The sequence below is a fragment of the Triticum dicoccoides genome, chromosome 2B (genome assembly GCF_002162155.2).
Source record: "Triticum dicoccoides isolate Atlit2015 ecotype Zavitan chromosome 2B, WEW_v2.0, whole genome shotgun sequence".
Taxonomy (NCBI): domain Eukaryota; kingdom Viridiplantae; phylum Streptophyta; class Magnoliopsida; order Poales; family Poaceae; genus Triticum; species Triticum dicoccoides.
Window position 1 is genome coordinate 574,509,536 of NC_041383.1, and position 18,973 is coordinate 574,528,508.

At 45.0% G+C, this 18,973-nt stretch overlaps 1 long non-coding RNA gene and 1 pseudogene across 6 annotated transcripts; one reads left to right on the top strand and one right to left on the bottom strand.

Annotated features, from left to right (window-relative positions):
• LOC119361019 overlaps positions 1-4,257 on the top strand; it is a 6,642-nt pseudogene extending 2,385 nt beyond the window's left edge.
• A 724-nt stretch (positions 4,258-4,981) lies between these two features.
• On the bottom strand, positions 4,982-8,402 carry LOC119364957. Of its 6 annotated transcripts, XR_005175254.1 has the most exons (4): positions 7,480-8,401; positions 6,498-6,596; positions 6,302-6,415; positions 4,982-6,150 (listed from the first exon to the last, which is right to left on the bottom strand). It is a non-coding gene; the product is annotated as an uncharacterized LOC119364957 (long non-coding RNA). The 6 variants fall into 6 exon arrangements; XR_005175253.1 differs by having other exon boundaries at positions 4,982-5,242; positions 5,987-6,150; positions 6,302-8,402; XR_005175250.1 differs by having other exon boundaries at positions 4,982-5,413; positions 5,987-6,150; positions 6,302-8,402.
• Positions 8,403-18,973: the final 10,571 nt, after the last annotated feature.

Below are 18,973 nucleotides of genomic sequence, written 5' to 3' on the forward strand. Positions count from 1 at the left end.
CGCGGTGCGCCGCGCCGCCGCCGCGCTGCCTCGGCCGGCCGGAGCTCGCAGCTCCTCCTCCCGGCCTCGTCCTCCGCGCCCCTCCAACTCCGGCGCTCCATCACCGGACTCGCGTCCCCTTCCGCCGCCCATCGTCGACGTTGCCGGCGCCGAGCGCCTCCGCCTGTCGCCCGAGTGGGCCGGCCTCGCCCGCAACCCGGCCCTCCTCCTCCTCCGTCCTGGGCTGAAGCCCGCTTCGGTGAGCAGCCCGCTATATCCCGCCCGGTCACATTTTAGCTAACCTGCGCTCATCTGTTTTTTCCTGAGATATGACGAAGTCCCAGATTTTAGTAATTTTCATGCCATGTTTGACCTGCTGTATCTCTGCATCCGTAGCTCCGTTTCGTGCGTGTAATATGTCGAATTGTTCGCTTCGATGAGTACATCATTTCATTCCATTGCATCATATTCATTTGAGGTCATCTAGATGCCTGAATCATTGTTGTAAGAGTGCTTCATAATGTTTTCTGCTGTCTGTTATCAGAACGAGCTCTTTTGTCATTTTTGCCATGATTGATGTGTGCATCCTATGAGGTTGATGTCTTCATGTGTTTTGAACTAGGCCATGTCTTCTTTACAGTGGTGCTTACTATGTATTTTTGTGATCAATGTGGTGACTAGCATAAGCATGCAAACTAGGCTTCGTGTTAATGCTGTTTCTAGTTCCTGTTCTGCTGTTATTTTCATGCCATGTAAACTTGTTGGTACAGAGAGATCCATGCATATTTTGAGATACTTCAGTAAGGGTGTTTTGAACTTATGATGTTTGTCTATCCATTCATGGCCTTGGTTGCAATTATGGAGTAGTCTAGCATGTCATTTGAGTGCTCTACTTTTGGTTCAAAATGTTTCCTGGCAGATTGTTTACGTGTTATTCAATTTAGCCAAGCTTGCTATAGTTGATCCTTGCATGCTATGGACTTGTTCTTGCATTGGTTTGTTTCACAAACATGTCTTTTTGATGATGCTATGCTTATCTTGTCATGCAATGACTTGTGGTGAGTGTATCGAGCTTGTTAAGTAGTGTTCATGATGTTGCTGATTTGCTAGGCTGAATCTGTTATTTCGTGATGCTATAAAAACATGTTGCTACTAATCATTCTATCCATAATCTGGAGATGTTCTATAAACATGTTTTGATCTACATGTCATCCTCTATCCATCCATGCCCCTGGTTGCATTTTTAGGTTGCTGTAGCTTGTTCATATCTTGCTCCAAAGTTGCTTGAAAATGTTGCTGTCATTCTGTTTACATTAAGTTCACTTGTTCCCATATGTTTTGCTAGTGATCCATGCACCCTATGACCTTGCTCTTGCCATGCTTAGGTTTACAAATATGTCTTCTTACTGTTGGGTGCCTTGCCATGCCATGTATTGCTCTGTAGTGAGTTGCACAAGCTCATCTACATGCCTTCATAATTATGTTTCTGCGATGTATGAATCTGTCTAATAACTTGCTATGTTTACGTGAGTGCCATCATATTTTCTGATCCTTTTTGGCTTATGGTCAGTAAGGGACTTTTGATCTATGTTTTGAGTAGAATCATGCCATGTCTTGTTTTGCTATTATAAGTTCCTGTAACATGTTGTTTGATAGCTCTGAACATTGCATCGTGATGTTATTTTCTGCAAAGTCTGAAATTGTTATAACTTGCAATATTACCATGTGTGTTTGAGCATGTTCTAGTGATTTCTGGAGATAGCTCAGTGTTCATGTTTTGTTATGCTTTACCTGTACATCATGTCCATGCCTTTTGTTATCATGTTGGGGTGCTGTAGCATGTTGTTTTGATGCTTGCAATATGCCTAGTTGCTGTTTTGGACAGCTTGTCCTTTAAACTTGTATAGTATGTGTGTTGAACCGTTGCTCCGTTTTGAGTGTGCTCTCTATGAAATTTGCTTAGAATTGCATGTAGCTTCATATTATCATGTTGCATCCTTGTTTTGGTGTGTTTGCTTGATGTTTGTATGCATTTTGCATCAATGCCATGTTTAACTTGTTTTGCTCATATCTTCTAAGCCGTAGCTCCAAATCTAATGAACTTTATATGTAACTTGACTAGAATCTCATGTAGATCATCTTGGTGCATCTTAACTTGATGTTTAACTACTTGAACATAAGGTTTATTCAGATCTGGACCAATTTCGAAATATGCATATGAGGACTTACCGGAATTGTTATATGTTGTTCACGGCCTCATTTAAACTTGCCTTGATGTGTTGTTCTTGTTTGCATCATATCTGCCATGAGTAGCTTCATGTAGCTTTGTCATGCATCATGCTCGTGTGTGCATCATGTCTTGTTCATGTGTGGAGCGTTTACCATGTTGTGTGCTTCTTCTTGTTAGTTCCTATTTCGTTGCGATCGTGAGGATTCGTTCGTCTCCGCTTGGTTCGGCTTCATCCGTTCGTCTTCTTCATGGACTCGTTCTTCTTCCTTGCGGGATTTCAGGCAAGATGACCGCTATCCTGGATCTCACTACTATCATTGCTATGCTAGTTGCTTCGTTCTATCGCTATGTTGCGCCACCTAACACCTGTTTATCAAGCCATCCCAAATTGCCACGAACCTCTAACCTTTAACACCTTTCCTATGCAAACCATTGCTTGGCTATGTTACCGCTTTTGCTCAGCCTCTCTTATAGCGTTGCTAGTTGCAGGTGAAGTTGAAGATTTCTCTATGGTGGACAGGATTTTGGTTGGGATATCATAATATCTCTTATATTATTAATGCATCTATATACTTGGTAAAGGGTGGAAGACTCGGCCTTTTGCCTAGTATTTTGTTCCACTCTTGCCGCCCTAGTTTCCGTCATACCGGTGTTATGTTCCCGGATTTTGCGTTCCTTACGCGGTCGGGTGATTTATGGGACCCCCTTGACGGTTCGCTTTGAATAAAACTCCTCCAGCAAGGCCCAACCTTGGTTTTACCATTTGCCTCACCACCACCTATCCTTTCCCTTGGGTCGGCCAACCTGAGGGTCATCTTTATTTTAGCCCCCCCGGGCCAGTGCTTGTCTAAGTGTTGGTCCGAACTGGGCAGACTGCGGGGCCACCTCGGGGCAACTCGAGGTCTGGTTTTACTCGTAGGCTGACCCATCCGGTGTTGCCCTGAGAACGAGATATGTGCAGCTCCTATCGGGATTGTCGGCGCATCGGGCGGCTTTGCTGGTCTTGTTTTACCATTGTCGAAAGGTCTTGTAAATCGGGATTCCGAGTCTGATCGGGTCTTCCTGGGAGTAGGTCTATTCCTTCGTTGATCGCGAGAGCTTGTCATGGGCTAAGTTGGGACATCCCTGCAGGGTATAATCTTTCGAAAGCCGTGCCTGCGGTTATAGGCAGATGGGAATTTGTTAATGTCCGATTGTAGATAACTTGACACCAGATCCGAATTAAAACGCATCAACCGTGTGTGTAGCCGTGATGGTCTCTTCTCGGCGGAGTCCGGGAAGTGAACACGGTTTCTGGGTTATGTTTGACGTAAGTAGGAGTTCAGGATCACTTCTTGATCATTACTAGTTGATGACCGTTCTGCTTGCTCTCTTCTCGCTCTTATTTGCGTATGTTAGCCACCATATCATGCTTAGTCGCTGCTGCAGCCTCACCACTTTACCCCTTCCTTTCCTATTAAGCTTTGCTAGTCTTGATACCCATGGTAATGGGATTGCTGAGTCCTCGTGGCTCACAGATTACTACAACAACAGTTGCAGGTACAGGTTTATCCGATGATTTTGACGCGAGAGCGATCCTTGCTTGCGTTGAGTTCTTCTTCTGCTTCTTCTTCGATCAGGGATAGGTTCTAGGTCGGCAGCCTGGGCTAGCAGGGTGGATGTCGTTTGAGTTTCTGTTTGTGTTCCATCTGTAGTCGGATGATGCTCTGATGTATTGTGATGTTGTATTCGTGTGGCATTGTATGCCTCTTGTATGTATCCCCATCTATTATGTAATGTTGATGTAATGATATCCATCTTGCAAAAGCGTTTCAATATGCGGGTCTATCCTTGGTGGGACCTTCGAGTTCCTTTTGGATAGGGTCGCATATTGGGCGTCGCCGCCTCCTCCTGTGGATTTTGTAGCCGACCATCCGTTTGCGTACTTCATAGTGGAGGAGGCGACCGACGCGGTTGTCTTTGCAGGGCACGTTCTTGACCCGTCTAACGAGGACTGGGTCGTCTCAATGACGCAGCCTCGTGATTTTGTTTTTCGTTCTCGTGAATGATGATTTTGCTTTGCTTTGGGTTTGGATCCCAGTTGGCCTAATAATAATGTTGTGGTTTCATGTTATTTTTCTATATGATTATGTGAATGTACTCTGTGCCTTTTGTTTCATTTGATTTTGAAGAGAAGAACTGTGTGCATGGCAGTCATTCAAGGAATTTTGAAGTGTTTAATTCGACCATGTCACACGGGAGCTACTAGGGATCAGACTACCGATCCTTTGTTTCCATCAGACTAGTGGAAGAAGGCCGCAGGGTTACAAGAATAACATTGGTCGTCCGATCTGGTATCCTCACACGTAGTTTTCTTTGTTAATTGCTTGCTTCCAAACACTGTTGCAAGCGGCAACGGCTGAAGTTGCGAGCAGTGAGGGCGAAGTTGCAAACGGGGTGATGCTGCTACGAGGAGCGAGGCCGGGGACTAGAATTCAAATTTCTCAAATTAATAAAAATAATCACGACATAGATTCACCCCAGCCAACATCTACGCATGGTTTTCTTTTCATCGAAGCACACATGCTAATGACCACAGAACTGAACAAAACTCCACCTCATACAGGAGGGGCAGCAGGTAACAGAAAAAATAGAAAGAAGGTCAGGCCCTCGGGCTTGACAACAACAACACAAGCGCACTTCAGCAAGAGCGAGGAGATCCTACCAGCCCCCTACATATGTCAAAGCTCTAATCACAGTATAACTGTTTCGCCAAAAAAAAAAATCACAGTATAGCTGGAAAGGCAAAAGGCATAACTGGAACCACAGTATCACAACCACTTCATTACATACGGAAAGGTAACCAGGATGATCGCAAAGGACACCCCCAAGACACACAGACCGAGCCAAATGCAGCAACAGCAAAACCTTCACTTCGTTACCGTAGGGTTGTCGCTAGCAGCATCTCCACGGACTCACATCAGATCCACAGAATTGGTCCTCAGCAGCACAGCCCCTCTCTTCAGCGCATCAAGGCTCCTGTCTCCTGAAGCCCTGCCAATAAGAGCAAAAGCATATATGTGGTCGCTGTTTGGACATTCAGACCATGGAGACTATTTTCTTGCGAGTTAGTTTGGTTATTTCATCCATAGGTTGGTGTATCTAATTAACCCGCTTTCCTCCGCGGCTCAGGATTCTCAACCTATTCCAGTCCTCGGCTACAAGCTGAAAATGTAAGCAACACCACAATCTGAATGCATTACATGTCAGATAAATTTCGCTCTGCTTAGGAAAGGGATGCACTGCAAAACAATTGCCTCCCCAAAAGCTAACATCATTAATGCAAAATGATCCAATGATTCCTACTGCCTAAAGTTACCGATAAGATCATGTCTTTCCTTCTACCAGAAAATGATCTAACTCCGATCACAGCCAGTTAGATACATAGACAGCACAACAAAATTTTGATTTGCTGTGATTATTATTGCAAAAGGTGTACTGGGTGAGATGACTACCGTTGACATCCAATCCATGTGGCACGACGATGTAGTTACCAAATAAATTTCTCATATGACGCAAGCCATTCACTATGTCAACATTATTTTTGGACTATCGACATTAATTACTATGCTAGTGTTGTTCATAACCAAAAAAAAAAAATACAAGTCCAGAGTATTCAAACTTCTATCCCTGCTAGGTTGGATAGTCTAAACATGCAATTGTCAATCTCATAAACCCCTTTCTCTATCCACGGAATGTTCTCTGGAGATAACAGCTCTATAAGGGAAACCCACATACCTTAGGGAGAAAGTGAAGCTTACTGCCTTGATGAATACATAGTTGAACAGAATCTAGTTTGCAGAAAGAGCACATCTTTTCTAAATAGGAAAGATGCCAATTTCATAAATAATGATGGTGTGGCACATATAACATGGTGATATACACACTCACAACTTCCCAACCTACAAAACCGTATCCATAACAGATATCAAAGATCAAAATACAACGAACCTATTAACTTGAAAAAAAAAAGATCAAAAGGAATCTGCCACATGATAGTGATTGCATTCTGAAGCTTTGAAGCCTAAAAACTATCGGTACAGTGTAACCAACCAGAGTCATGGAGAAACAAAGATTGTTGCCGGGCATTCATATCACTCCCATAATCCATAACATATCACTCCCAACCCTGCTGGCTGATGTCTTCTTCTATAAGCTCCGATGTACCTAATCCAAATAACAATTATCTTCGAATTAAGGAAAAATGTCGCATGCAAGAGGGTACAGAAAAGTAAACCAGATATCATACGTCACGAACGTCAATTCGATCCAATTAACATGTGTACAACAGGATCATCCTCATAATTCATGCAATCAGATTTGCAAATTGCCACGTTGGTTGTTGTGGCTGTAAAGAGCAAAAGCAGCTGCATTCAGTCAAGAGTATTAGGACAAAATCCCTATGAACGGGATATTGAAATATTACTGAATGATTGTAAACAGTAACCGAAACTTGCATCGAGTAGTCAAGTAGCGACTTCAGACCACCCTTGTTATAAAGAGTGAAAGTAGGTGCATTCAGCCCAGCGTATTAGGACAAAATTATTACGAACAGGATATTGTAGTGAATGATTTTGTAAATAGTAACTATGCCATGCATCCATCACTTAAAGAAATAGCTACTGCCAAAATCATCAATTTGATCAGTTCCTTTTGTAATGAGGAATAGATAATTGCATGTATACTAAAATGAAATGATTGAATGGACATGTCCAGCTCACTAAGCCTATGACGCTATTCTACTACCAAACAGGAGGTGTCAGATCTGTTGGCGAGGATTCACTTCCGTTGTGGTGACAATAAGGTAATCTTACTGCCTTTAGTAAACTTGCAGACATGAAGTGTGCCACGACAACTATCTTCGGATTCTAAAATAAATATGCACTATCAATTAGAGTATATCTAGCACCTGCATCCAGAGAAAAGTTCAGGAATGAAGGGCCACTATTTTTACTGAATCGTGTTTACTATAACCAGAAGGGCTCTTACATCATATGTTGAGAAACTATTTATCCTTGTCACATAAGAGCTACAATATTACAGCACTCCATAAATTCCAGAACATATAATCTCAAGGAATTCATTTCACTGCACTATTACTCAGCAAGCCAGCATGCATTTTAAACTTGCAAGACCATAATCAGCAGGTGCAATGAGAGGCAGAGAGCTTGTAGTCAATGAACCCGACAATGAGATATGAATATCAAACCAATGTTTCATTCAAGTGAGACCTGCAACTCCATTTAACACGCCAAGCAGGAGCGGAGAGGGCACCCTAGCTCTTGCTTCTTCCTTTTCCCAATGCAGAGCAACTTCCTGTGTGATCCACCATCACAATTTTGAAAGGACCAGGACGGTGGTCCATCGGGTCTTACTGCATTGTGTGATACTGAAGTTCCATTTCGAAAAGAACCAACAACAACAGATATCAAAGATTAAGCCAGAATGCCGATCCATCTTGCATGCAAGAGGCAAAATCTGAAAGAGCATACTCACTCTGCCACCATCTTGCATACAGAACAACTTACAGAATCTGTTACTAATGATCTAGTCATACAACTCGGAAGCATAACAGAAAACTAACAAAGGAGGATATATGATGATTCCACCTTGGAAAAACAGCAAATACTGATCCCCAAGTATTTTTCACCTATGAGCATGCACTGGGAGCTTGCCCCCAAAGAAGCCACCATCTGGTGCCCGCTGTTGGAGACTACTCACCTCACTGTCCGGGATGAGCTGAAGACGTTGTGGAGGCCGGCGCCCTCGGGGTGGGCGGAGATGCTGAAGAGCGCCACGCTGGGGAGGGGAACCGCGCACAGCCGCCGGCGGTTGACGCTGCGGAAGGGCTCAGGGTTGAGGGCGCCGGAGACGGCGGCGCGAGGTAGGTAGCTAGCTAGGGTTTGGAGCGAGCGAGTGGCGGCGGTTGGGTCGGACCCGGATCAGGAGGATCGTGATTCCGGTTTGGTCGCTCCCGGACACGGGCCCACAATTCGGTGACTGACTAAACACAACAGGATGGGGCCGACACTCCGGCTGCTCGGCCCGCGCAGCCGCTGCTGCCTGGCACGGCCGTCGCCGGAGCCCGGAGAGACGAGCGCCCCACCTCTCATCTCATCTCAAAAAAGAAAAAAGGCGTAGCAACTAGCAACCAAAAAGAAAATTGGATAGAAGGAAAAAAACTATAGACTGGGCTGCACTGGGCCGAGCCCATAGGCTTCACAATAGAAAGATAGAGAGAGAGAGAGCCCACTGCTTTTCTGTTAAATTCCGTTGCTCTTCTTCATCCTCTCCCGCTCGTGCGCCCTTTTCCTCCCTCTCTGCAACAGCCAGCAGCCCTCCTCTCCTCCTCCTCCTCCTCCCCCTCCTCTGTCGTTCGCCCCCGTCGTGCCCTCTGGGTGGCGTTTCCCGTTTCACGTTTCGCAATGGCTAATCGGGAGACTCCGGGGAGTCCGACCACCACCTGGGGGCAGAGGTTTCGCCTGTTCTTGGACCGCCTGACCAAGAACCGGCGAGGCGCCAAGGTAGGGCACGCCAGCCCCGGTGAGCCCACGCTCGTCCCTCCACCGCCCCCGCCGCACGACCCCGAGGTCGTGGACGCCGTCGCCGGCGACGAGGCCAAGGCCGACGCCAACAAAGGGCGCCCACGCCGAAGGGGCAAGAACAAGAACAATAAACAGAACGCAGGCGCCATCAATTCACCGGAGCTGAAGCAAGAGGGGCTGGAAGATCCCGCCTCCCAGGACAGCACGCTCGAGACGCTCGGCTCTCCAGTCATCATCGTCGCCGCCGCCCAGGAGATCCCTGCGGTCGTGCCCGCCGTCGTCGCCGAGGAGGCCCGAAGGAGCAAGGCCAAGAATCAGGCCCAAGGGACGCTCAGGCAGGAAGATGCGGTGGGCGAGCGCGAGTCGTTGGCCCCTCCGGTCAACATCGCCGCCACCCAGGAGCTCCCCGCCGCCGAGACCGACACGGAAGGTTGGCAGGTGGTAGCAGGAAAGAAGCGGCATGGCGGACGGGCGGAGCGTCCTGCCCAAGGACTCGCCCCTACCGCCCAGCACAGGCATTACCCCAAGAAGCAGCCGCCGCGCTGGAGCTGGACGGCAGGCCCTTCTCGCCCGACGCCTCAGCATCATGCTCCAGCGTACCCTGCGTCGACTCGTTCCAAGCCGACTCCGCCGCGAATCGCTGCACAGGTACGATCACTTGATCCTGCTCCTGCTCAATCCTCAGTAATCAGCTGTACGCATATCGGTTCAGAAACTTCACTTCAGGTTTCAGTGTAATCTTTTCGTCAGATACTTTGTTAGTTATTGTTCAGAAACTTCACTTGAGATATTTTTGCTGCCAATTGAAAACAAAATGCTTATGTTGATCCCCATCTTAACATCAACATCAACTTATGTTATCAATTTATGGTCATAAGCTAGTCGTCTTTCTGCTTAACATCAATATGATGTTCTGTTCAACTTTCAACAGCAGCCGCGCTGGACGGCGGGCTCTTGTCGTCAGGCGCCTCAGCATCACGATCATCGCTCTCCTCCGTGCCCCGCCCCTGATTCGGCTCCTTACAAGTCCACTCCTCCGCGAATTACTGCCCAGGTACAATCGTTGATCCTTCGATCTTCACTAATCTGTATGCATATGGGTTCAGAGAATTCACTTCAGGTTCCAATGTGGTGTTTCGTTACTGCGTCGCTCAATTGACTTGAGATATTGTGTTAGTGCAATTCGATATGATTTCTGTTCAAGCAGGCAAGCAAATGCACACACTTTTGGTTTGTTTTCCTAAGCTGCTGACTTTTCTTTTGATATTCCCTGACCAAGTGAAAATGGTCCTCTCCAAAGTTGTCTGTACCTCCCCTTATGCTGTTAAGTAAATTCCACAACATTGTCTGTGTGCGTAAATCCTTCCTGTAGTTAACAATTCTTTCTGCTTGAGGTCAACAATTCTTTCTGTTTGACATCAACTAGCTTATGTTGATTCCCTTTTGCTGTCAATTGGGGAAGAAAAGGATTATGTTGATCTCCTTAACATCAACATAAGCTTATGTTGTCAATTTATATTGTCATAAGCTAGTCGTGTTTAATCATCATCTCTTTCTGCTTAACATCCCCTTAACATCCCTTATGTTGGCAATTGTGCTACTGTATACTACTGCTATGATGGCAATTATGCACTAGTTAGCTGTCCATGTTGTATATATGGTCTTCAATGTGATGTTTCGTTAGTACATCGCTCTACTGACTTCGGATATTATGTTAGTACAATGCAATATGTTGCTCTGTTCAAGCATACCACCAAATGCACATACTTTTGGATTGTTTTTCTAAACTGCTGCCTTTTCTTTTGATATTGATCTTATAGAATAACAATTTCGTAGGATAATAATAGACAAGAAGGTGATGGTGCTTTGGGTATCAAGAAAGCAGATCGTGGGAAGGATAATGAAATAGAAGAAGAAGATCGGATGCACCTCAGTTATTGGATCAGAATTAAGGAGCTCAACAGCAAGAATAAAACTCTGTGCCTCATTTGTTACCTGGAGCGAAGGGATCCAGTTCCTGAAATTGCCAATGAAGCGAATAAGGTCCCTTTCTCTATCTACTCCGTCTTATGATATGTGAATTAATATCATATTGTCAAATTTATCTAATCATCAAAAATATTATCTTCTCTTTAGATCGAGTGTCATCTCAACAAAGTTCATAAGTTGAAAAAGAGGAAATGCCATCCGTGCAACAGCAGAGGTTGCTGGGTGAGAGCAAGGACCGCAAGAGATATCGGCAGGCACCAATTTCTATGCCACAATTTGTAGGAATTCTTGAGTCTTGCCTTGGATACTGCTCTTAACAATATGGTGCAACCAAGAGTCCTGGCCTGTTCTTCAAGCTTAGGTTCTTCTGGTTGATTGTAGCAGGTTAATGAAGCACTGTAGTACTAATTAGTCAGCTCGAGTAGTACTCATTGATGTACTATGAATTTTGGTTTGTGCTTTGAATCTGGTATAGTGCCAAAACAGGAAATATGTTCTGTTCTAGATTACGCATTTTATACTTCTTACATCTAGGCTTTGACTCTTTTGTTCATGAAAACAGAAAATCTCAGTTTTTAGGGCGTGAGAGCAAGGTGACAAAAAGAGAATACAAACCGGTTAAGGCTTCTGACTCTTTGTGCATGAAAACAGAGAATCTCAGGTTTACAGTGTGAGAGCGACGTGACGAAATCAGAATACAAATTGTCAGTAAGAAGTACTAGTTCTTGTAATTTAATTTCCTTCCTGCGAATTGTGCTGTCGATATATCGCCTGGCAGCTCCTCCTTGCGCCATCTTTTGAAGGTCGCCAACAACATAGCATCCATCTCTTTATTGAAAAAAAATAGCATTCATCTATCTGTGCAGAGAAGCACATGGAACAGAAAGAACGCCGTTAGCTTCAACAACACCAACAAGCAGTGGGATTGGTTAGAAGTATCGATCACCACCACCCCCCAAAAAAAAACAATAACAGATAAGTCTGCCCAGACCTTTAGTAATCACTGAAGACAATCTGCTTATAGATTGCAGTACAGCTGAAACTGGCATCTCAAGATGATAGCACTGGTCTTAAACTCAAGTAGAACAGTCAGCTTAGAGCATAGCAGAAGTATAGTTATGAATTGTAAATCTAGCTAGGGTAATGCCTTATCAACTTTGTTCCTCCAATGTATGTATACCTTGAGCTAAATTATTGAAAGAACTTGGAAGATCATATGCATGTTGCAGAAATCATTTAACATGCCCGAAATCATTCAACACATGTGAAAATTCCAAAGTTTGGGGCATTTGCACATGTGACACATGAGATTGGCTATGCGTAGGCCATCCAGTTCTCATAATGAAGAGTAGAAGATAAAGAGAGGAGCACAAATTGCTAAAACAATGCATACACAGATGCGTGTGTGTGCGCGCACACACACACACGAGTCATAATCCACTTTTCGAAAAAAAAAGGTTCGTAATCCATGTTCAAAATTAGAATTTTTTTGACAGATCGTATGTATTTCTTAGAGGCATGGAAATTCTTCGTAGTACAACTTTTGAAGTAAAAACTACAGGGACAAAATAGGTGATGTATGCTGAGACATGAATAGTGAATTTGCTACTCAATATACCTTGTTTTACTGTAGAAAGTTGTTAAGGTCCAATGCATACAACACAGAGAACCTCCTACTTATCCATTTTACAATTAAATGGTGCTTTGAACAGACTTTCAGTCAGACTTTTGAAAATTTGACTCATATTTGTTCCAAATATTTAGATTGGAAACTTTAAAATCATAGTACATATTTGTCTTCCAAAACTTGTGTTTTGTACGTATATCATAGTAGAAATTAGTGGCTAAAGTTGCATCATGAATGTGCGAGCAGAAAACGTCTTACCCTAGTTGAGGGCGACGTATTGCATTATATAGCAGAGGAGCCCGATGGCTTGTACATGCGGTCAAGGAAGAGATAAGGGAGATCTAAGATACATCTTGAGAGAGAAGAAAGGAGGATGGTTACAAAAAGATCTCCATACAAACTACCTCCTAGTCTTATCTCTAATATGCACCCAACATATATCTCCTATCTAACATGACAGGCGCATATAATGATGTTTAACACTCCTCCTTAATCACAACTTCATCAGGTTGAGATTATGCTTAAACTCTTCAAAGCTTCTGATAGGCAGGGCCTTAGTAAACCCATCTGCAACATGATCTCTGGAATGAATAAACCGAATATCAAGCTGTTTCCGTGCAACTCTTTCTCTGACAAAGTGAAAGTCTATCTCTATGTGCTTTGTTCTGGCATGAAAGACTGGATTTGCAGATAAGTAGGTAGCACCAAGATTATCACACCACAGACATGGAGCTTGAGAACTTCGTATACCAAGTTCTTTTAACATTGATTGAACCCATATAATTTCAGCTGTGGCATTTGCTAATGCCTTGTACTTTGCTTCTGTGCTAGACCGAGACACTGTGGCCTGCTTCCTTGCACACCACGAAATCAAGTTTGGTCCAAAAAATATTGCAAATCCACCAGTAGAGCGCCTGTCATCCAGACAGCCTACCCAGTCAGAGTCAGAGAAAGCACTAATCGGAGTTGAGGATGACTTGCTGAAACTAAGACCAATGCTCAAGGTATGTTTGACATATCTGACAATGCATTTTGCAGCAGTCCAATGCACAGTAGTAGGAGCATGCAAAAACTGACATACCTTGTTAACAACAAAAGAGATATCAGGCCTTGTTAAAGTCAAGTACTGAAGTGCACCTACTAAACTCCTGTACTTTGTACTGTCCTCTTGATTCAAGAGTTGCCCTTCTGTGAGAGATAATTTTTCTGAGCTGGACAATGGAGTGAAGGATGGTTTACAACCTTGCAGACCTGCCTTTCTTACCAAATCAGTTGCATATTTCTCTTGAGAGAGATGAAGTCCATCCTTGTGTTTCTTCACTTCAATCCCAAAGAAAAAATGCAAATCTCCAAGATCCTTGAGAGCAAACTCTGCACTTAAATCCTTCAACATTGATGCAATAGCCTCACTAGATGAACTTGTAACAATAATTTCATCAACATAGATGAGAACAAATATGCATGTATTGAACTTATTGTAAATAAACAGTGAGGTATCTGACTTGGAAGGAACAAAACCAAGTGATTGCATCTTGTGACTAAGACGTGAGTACCACGCCCTTGGTGCTTGCTTCAAGCCATAGAGTGCTTTATCAAGTTTGCGCACAAATGAGAGATTAGACTTGCCCTCAAACCCAGGAGGTTGTTTCATATACACCTCTTCTTCCAGAACACCATGAAGGAACGCATTCTGTACATCTAGCTGCCTGAGACTCCATCCCCTAGAGACAGCAATAGACAGAACAAGGTGAATAGTAGCAGCTTTCACAACTGGACTGAATGTATCCTCATAATCAATCCCATATCTCTGTTTAAAACCTTTGGCAACAATCCTAGGCTTGTATCTATCAACAGTTCCATCAGATTTTCTCTTAACTATGAACACCCACTTGCAATCTATAAGATTTTTACCTTACCGTGGGGGAACCAAATGCCACGTTTTATTTTTCCTCAGTGCCACATATTCTTCCATCATTGCTTTTCTCCATTTTTCATCTCCAAATGCCTCATCCAAAGTTCTTGGTTCAACTTGTTCATCTGTAGAGCAAACTAGACCATATTTGCTTATATGTTTATAATTGAGAGGTTGAGTTACACCTTTTTGCAACCGTGTGAGCTGCCGAGACTGTACTGCAGAGTCAGCTGGCGCAGAAGATCCGGAGTCGCGCACAGGAGTTCCTGGCGTAGGCGATCCTGAGACAGATTCGCCCGCCACCCACACCGGATCCTCTGCGGCTTCAGTAGTTGGTGGAGAGGTTGCAGCAGCCGTAGAAGATCCAGGCTCACCGACCGGCTCATCATGAGCCCATGATTGCGCGGGGCCACGCGGATCTGCACTGAAACCCACGCCCTCCTGGCTGGGTGGGTCAGCGCTGGATTCCGCGCCGGTCGGCCGCGCTTGGGGCCGCCGCTTGTAGCAAACCGGCTGGTCGGGGAAGCGCACACCGCCTGGGCCACCAGGACGTCGCCGCGTGGCATCTAGCGATTGGCACGGAGGTGGTGCGGGGCTGCCGCCACCCGCGGGCTGGCGCGTGGCAGGCGTGGGGCCACGGGAACCCACACACGCGGCAGATTCCGCTGCGGGCAGGTCTGGCGCGTCTGCGGTCGCTGATCCCGGTGCGGATCTCCTGGTCTGCAGCTGATCTGGCGGCGATCCCAAGGAGGATTTGTTCCCCGATTCTGGACACAGCAAATATGGCGCTTGAAGGCTAATTTCTTTGTCATTTTTGTCGCTGATTATTCCTGCAACATCACCAGAAGACCCGTTTGCACCATTAGGAGGGTTAGTCAGCATTGAATCATCACAAGTGTTTCCCCCATGATCAAGGCCGGTGAGGTGAGATGGCAAGAGGAGGATTTCCTTGCGAAGCAAGGCACCTGCGTTGGGATGAAGATCAACAAAGGGAAATTTTGTTTCATCAAAAACATCACGGGAGATATAGACTCGTCCCGTAGACACATCAAGGCATTTTACACCTTTGTGTTGAGCACTATATCCAAGAAACACACACTATTTTGACCGAAACATGAGTTTGCGTTGATTATATGGACGAAGATTAGGCCAACATGCACACCCAAAAACGCGAAGAGACGTGTAATCAGGTTTGGTGTGGAGGAGCCGTTCTACTGGAGTTTCCTTATTGATAACACGACTGGGAAGCAAGTTGATGATGTGAACGGCAGTGAGAAAGGCTTCATCCTAGAATTTGAGAGGCATGGAGGCGCCAGCTAAGAGAGCTAAGCCGACCTCAACGATGTGCCTGTGCTTGCGTTCAGCCGAGCCATTTTGTTGGTGAGCGTGGGGGCACGACACATGGTGAGAGATGCCGATAGTTTGAAAGAAAGAGTTTAATTTCTCATACTCTCCGCCCCAGTCTGATTGGACAGCAAGTATCTTGCTGTCAAACTTGCGTTCAACGAGTGCTTGGAAGTTTTTAAAAACTTGAAAGACATCGGATCTTTTCTTAAGTAGATAAATCCAAGAAAATTTACTATAGTCATCAATGAAGCTCACGTAGTACGTATGTCTACCAACTGAGTTGGGAGCAGGACCCCAAACATCTGAAAAAATTAATTGAAGTGGTTTGGTAGACACACTAGTGGATAAAGGATAGGGTAGCTGATGACTCTTAGCTCGTTGACTCACAAATAGTTTCAATATTGCACTCACCAACAAACGGGAGCTTATTCTTTCTAAGTAATTTTTCAACTAAGGAAAAAGAAGCATGTCCTAAACGATCATGCCATCGTGTAGACGAAAGCTTGATAGCACCACAAGCTTGTTTATTTAGTCTCCTAAGCTCCGGAATCAACGGGTAGAGCCCACGAAAGCATCTACCTTGATAGAGAATGTTCTTCGTCGTCTGATCCTTGATCAAAAAGAAATAAGGGTGAAATTCAAGGAAGACATTGTTGGGGAACGTAGTAATTTCAAAAAAATTCCTACGCACACGCAAGATCATGGTGATGCATAGCAACGAGAGGAGAGAGTGTTGTCTACGTACCCTCGTAGACCGAAGCGGAAGCGTTGACACAACATAGAGGAAGTAGTCATACGTCTTCCCGGTCCAACCAATCCAAGCACCGTTACTCCGGCACCTCCGAGTTCTTGACACACGTACAACTCGATGACGCACCCCGAGCTCCGATCCAGCAAAACTTCGGGGAGGAGTTCTGTCAGCACGGCGGCGTGGTGACGATCTTGATGTTCAACCGTCGCAGGGCTTCGCCTAAGCACCGCTACAATATGACCGAGGTGTAATATCATGGAGGGGGGCACCGCACACGGCTAAGGAACGATCACGAAGATCAACTTGTGTGTCTATGGGGTGCCCCCCGCCCTCGTATATAAAGGAGCCAAGGGGAGGGGGCGGCCGGCCAAGGAGGGGCGCGCCAAGGGGGAGTCCTACTCCCACCGGGAGTAGGACTCCCTTTTCTTTCCTAGTTGGAGAAGGAGGAGGGGGAAAGAGGAGGAAGAGGGGAAGGAAAGGGGGGGCGCCGCCCCCCTTCCCTTGTCCTATTCGGACTAGGAAGGGGAGGGGCGCGCGGCCACCTCTTGCCTCCTTCCCTCTTCTCCCTCGAGGCCCATGTAGGCCCAATAACCCCCCGGGGGGTTCCGGTAACCTCCCGGTACTCCGGTAAAATGTCGATTTCACCCGGAACGATTCCGATGTCCAAATATAGGCTTCCAATATATCGATCTTTATGTCTCGACCATTTCGAGACTCCTCGTCATGTCCGTGATCACATCCGGAACTCTGAACAACCTTCGGTACATCAAAATACATAAACTCATAAAGAAATTGTCATCGTAACTTTAAGCGTGCGGACCCTACGGTTCGAGAACAATGTAGACATGACCGAGACACGTCTCCGGTCAATAACCAATAGCGGGACCTGGATGCCCATATTGGTTCCTACATATTCTACGAAGATCTTTATCGGTCAGACCGCATAACAACATACGTTGTTCCCTTTGTCATCGGTATGTTACTTGCCCGAGATTCGATCGTCGGTATCCAATACCTAGTTCAATATCGTTACCGGCAAGTCTCTTTACTCGTTCTGTAACACATCATCTCGCAACTAACTCATTAGTTGCAATGCTTGCAAGACTTAAGTGATGTGTATTACCGAGAGGGCCCAGAGATACCTCTCCGACATTCGGAGTGACAAATCCTAATCTCTAAATACGCCAACCCAACAAGTACCTTTGGAGACACCTGTAGAGCACCTTTATAATCACCCAGTTACGTTGTGACGTTTGGTAGCACACAAAGTGTTCCTCCGATAAACGGGAGTTGCATAATCTCATAGTCATAGGAACATGTATAAGTCATGAAGAAAGCAATAGCAACATACTAAACGATCGGGTGCTAAGCTAACGGAATGGGTCATGTCAATCAGATCATTCAACCAATGATGTGATCCCGTTAATCAAATAACAACTCTTTGTCTATGGTTAGGAAACATAACCATCTTTGATTAACATGCTAGTCAAGTAGAGGCATACTAGTGACACTCTGTTTGTCTATATATTCACACATGTATTATGTTTCCGGTTAATACAATTCTAGCATGAATAATAAACATTTATCATGATATAAGGAAATAAATAATAACTTTATTATTGCCTCTAGGGCATATTTCCTTCAGTCTCCCACTTGCACTAGAGTCAATAATCTAGATTACACAGTAATGATTCTAACACCCATGGAGTCTTGGTGCTGATCATGTTTTGCTCGTGGAAGAGGCTTAGTCAACGGGTCTGCAACATTTAGATCCGTATGTATCTTGCAAATCTCTATGTCTCCCACCTGGACTAGATCCCGGATGGAATTGAAGCGTCTCTTGATGTGCTTGGTTCTCTTGTGAAATCTGGATTCCTTCGCTAAGGCAATCGTTCCAGTATTGTCACAAAAGATCTTCATTGGACCCGATGCACTAGGTATGACACCTAGATCGGATATGAACTCCTTCATCCAGACTCCTTCATTAGCTGCTTCAGAAGCAGCTATGTATTCCGCTTCACACGTAGATCCCGCCATGACGCTTTGTTTTGAACTGCACCAACTGGCAGCTCCACCGTTTAATGTAAACACGTATCCGGTTTGCGATTTAGAATCGTCCGGATCAATGTCAATGCTTGCATCAACGTAACCCTTTACGATGAGCTCTTTGTCACCTCCATATACGAGAAACATATCCTTAGTCCTTTTCAGGTACTTCAGGATGTTCTTGACCGCTGTCCAGTGATCCACTCCTGGATTACTTTGGTACCTCCCTGCTAAACTTATAGCAAGGCACACATCAGGCCTGGTACACAGCATTGCATACATGATAGAGCCTATGGCTGAAGCATAGGGAACATCTTTCATTTTCTCTCTATCTTCTGCAGTGGTCGGGCATTGAGTCTTACTCAACTTCACACCTTGCAATACAGGCAAGAACCCTTTCTTTGCTTGATCCATTTTGAACTTCTTCAAAACTTTGTCAAGGTATGTGCTTTGTGAAAGTCCAATTAAGCGTTTTGATCTATCTCTATAGATCTTAATGCCCAATATG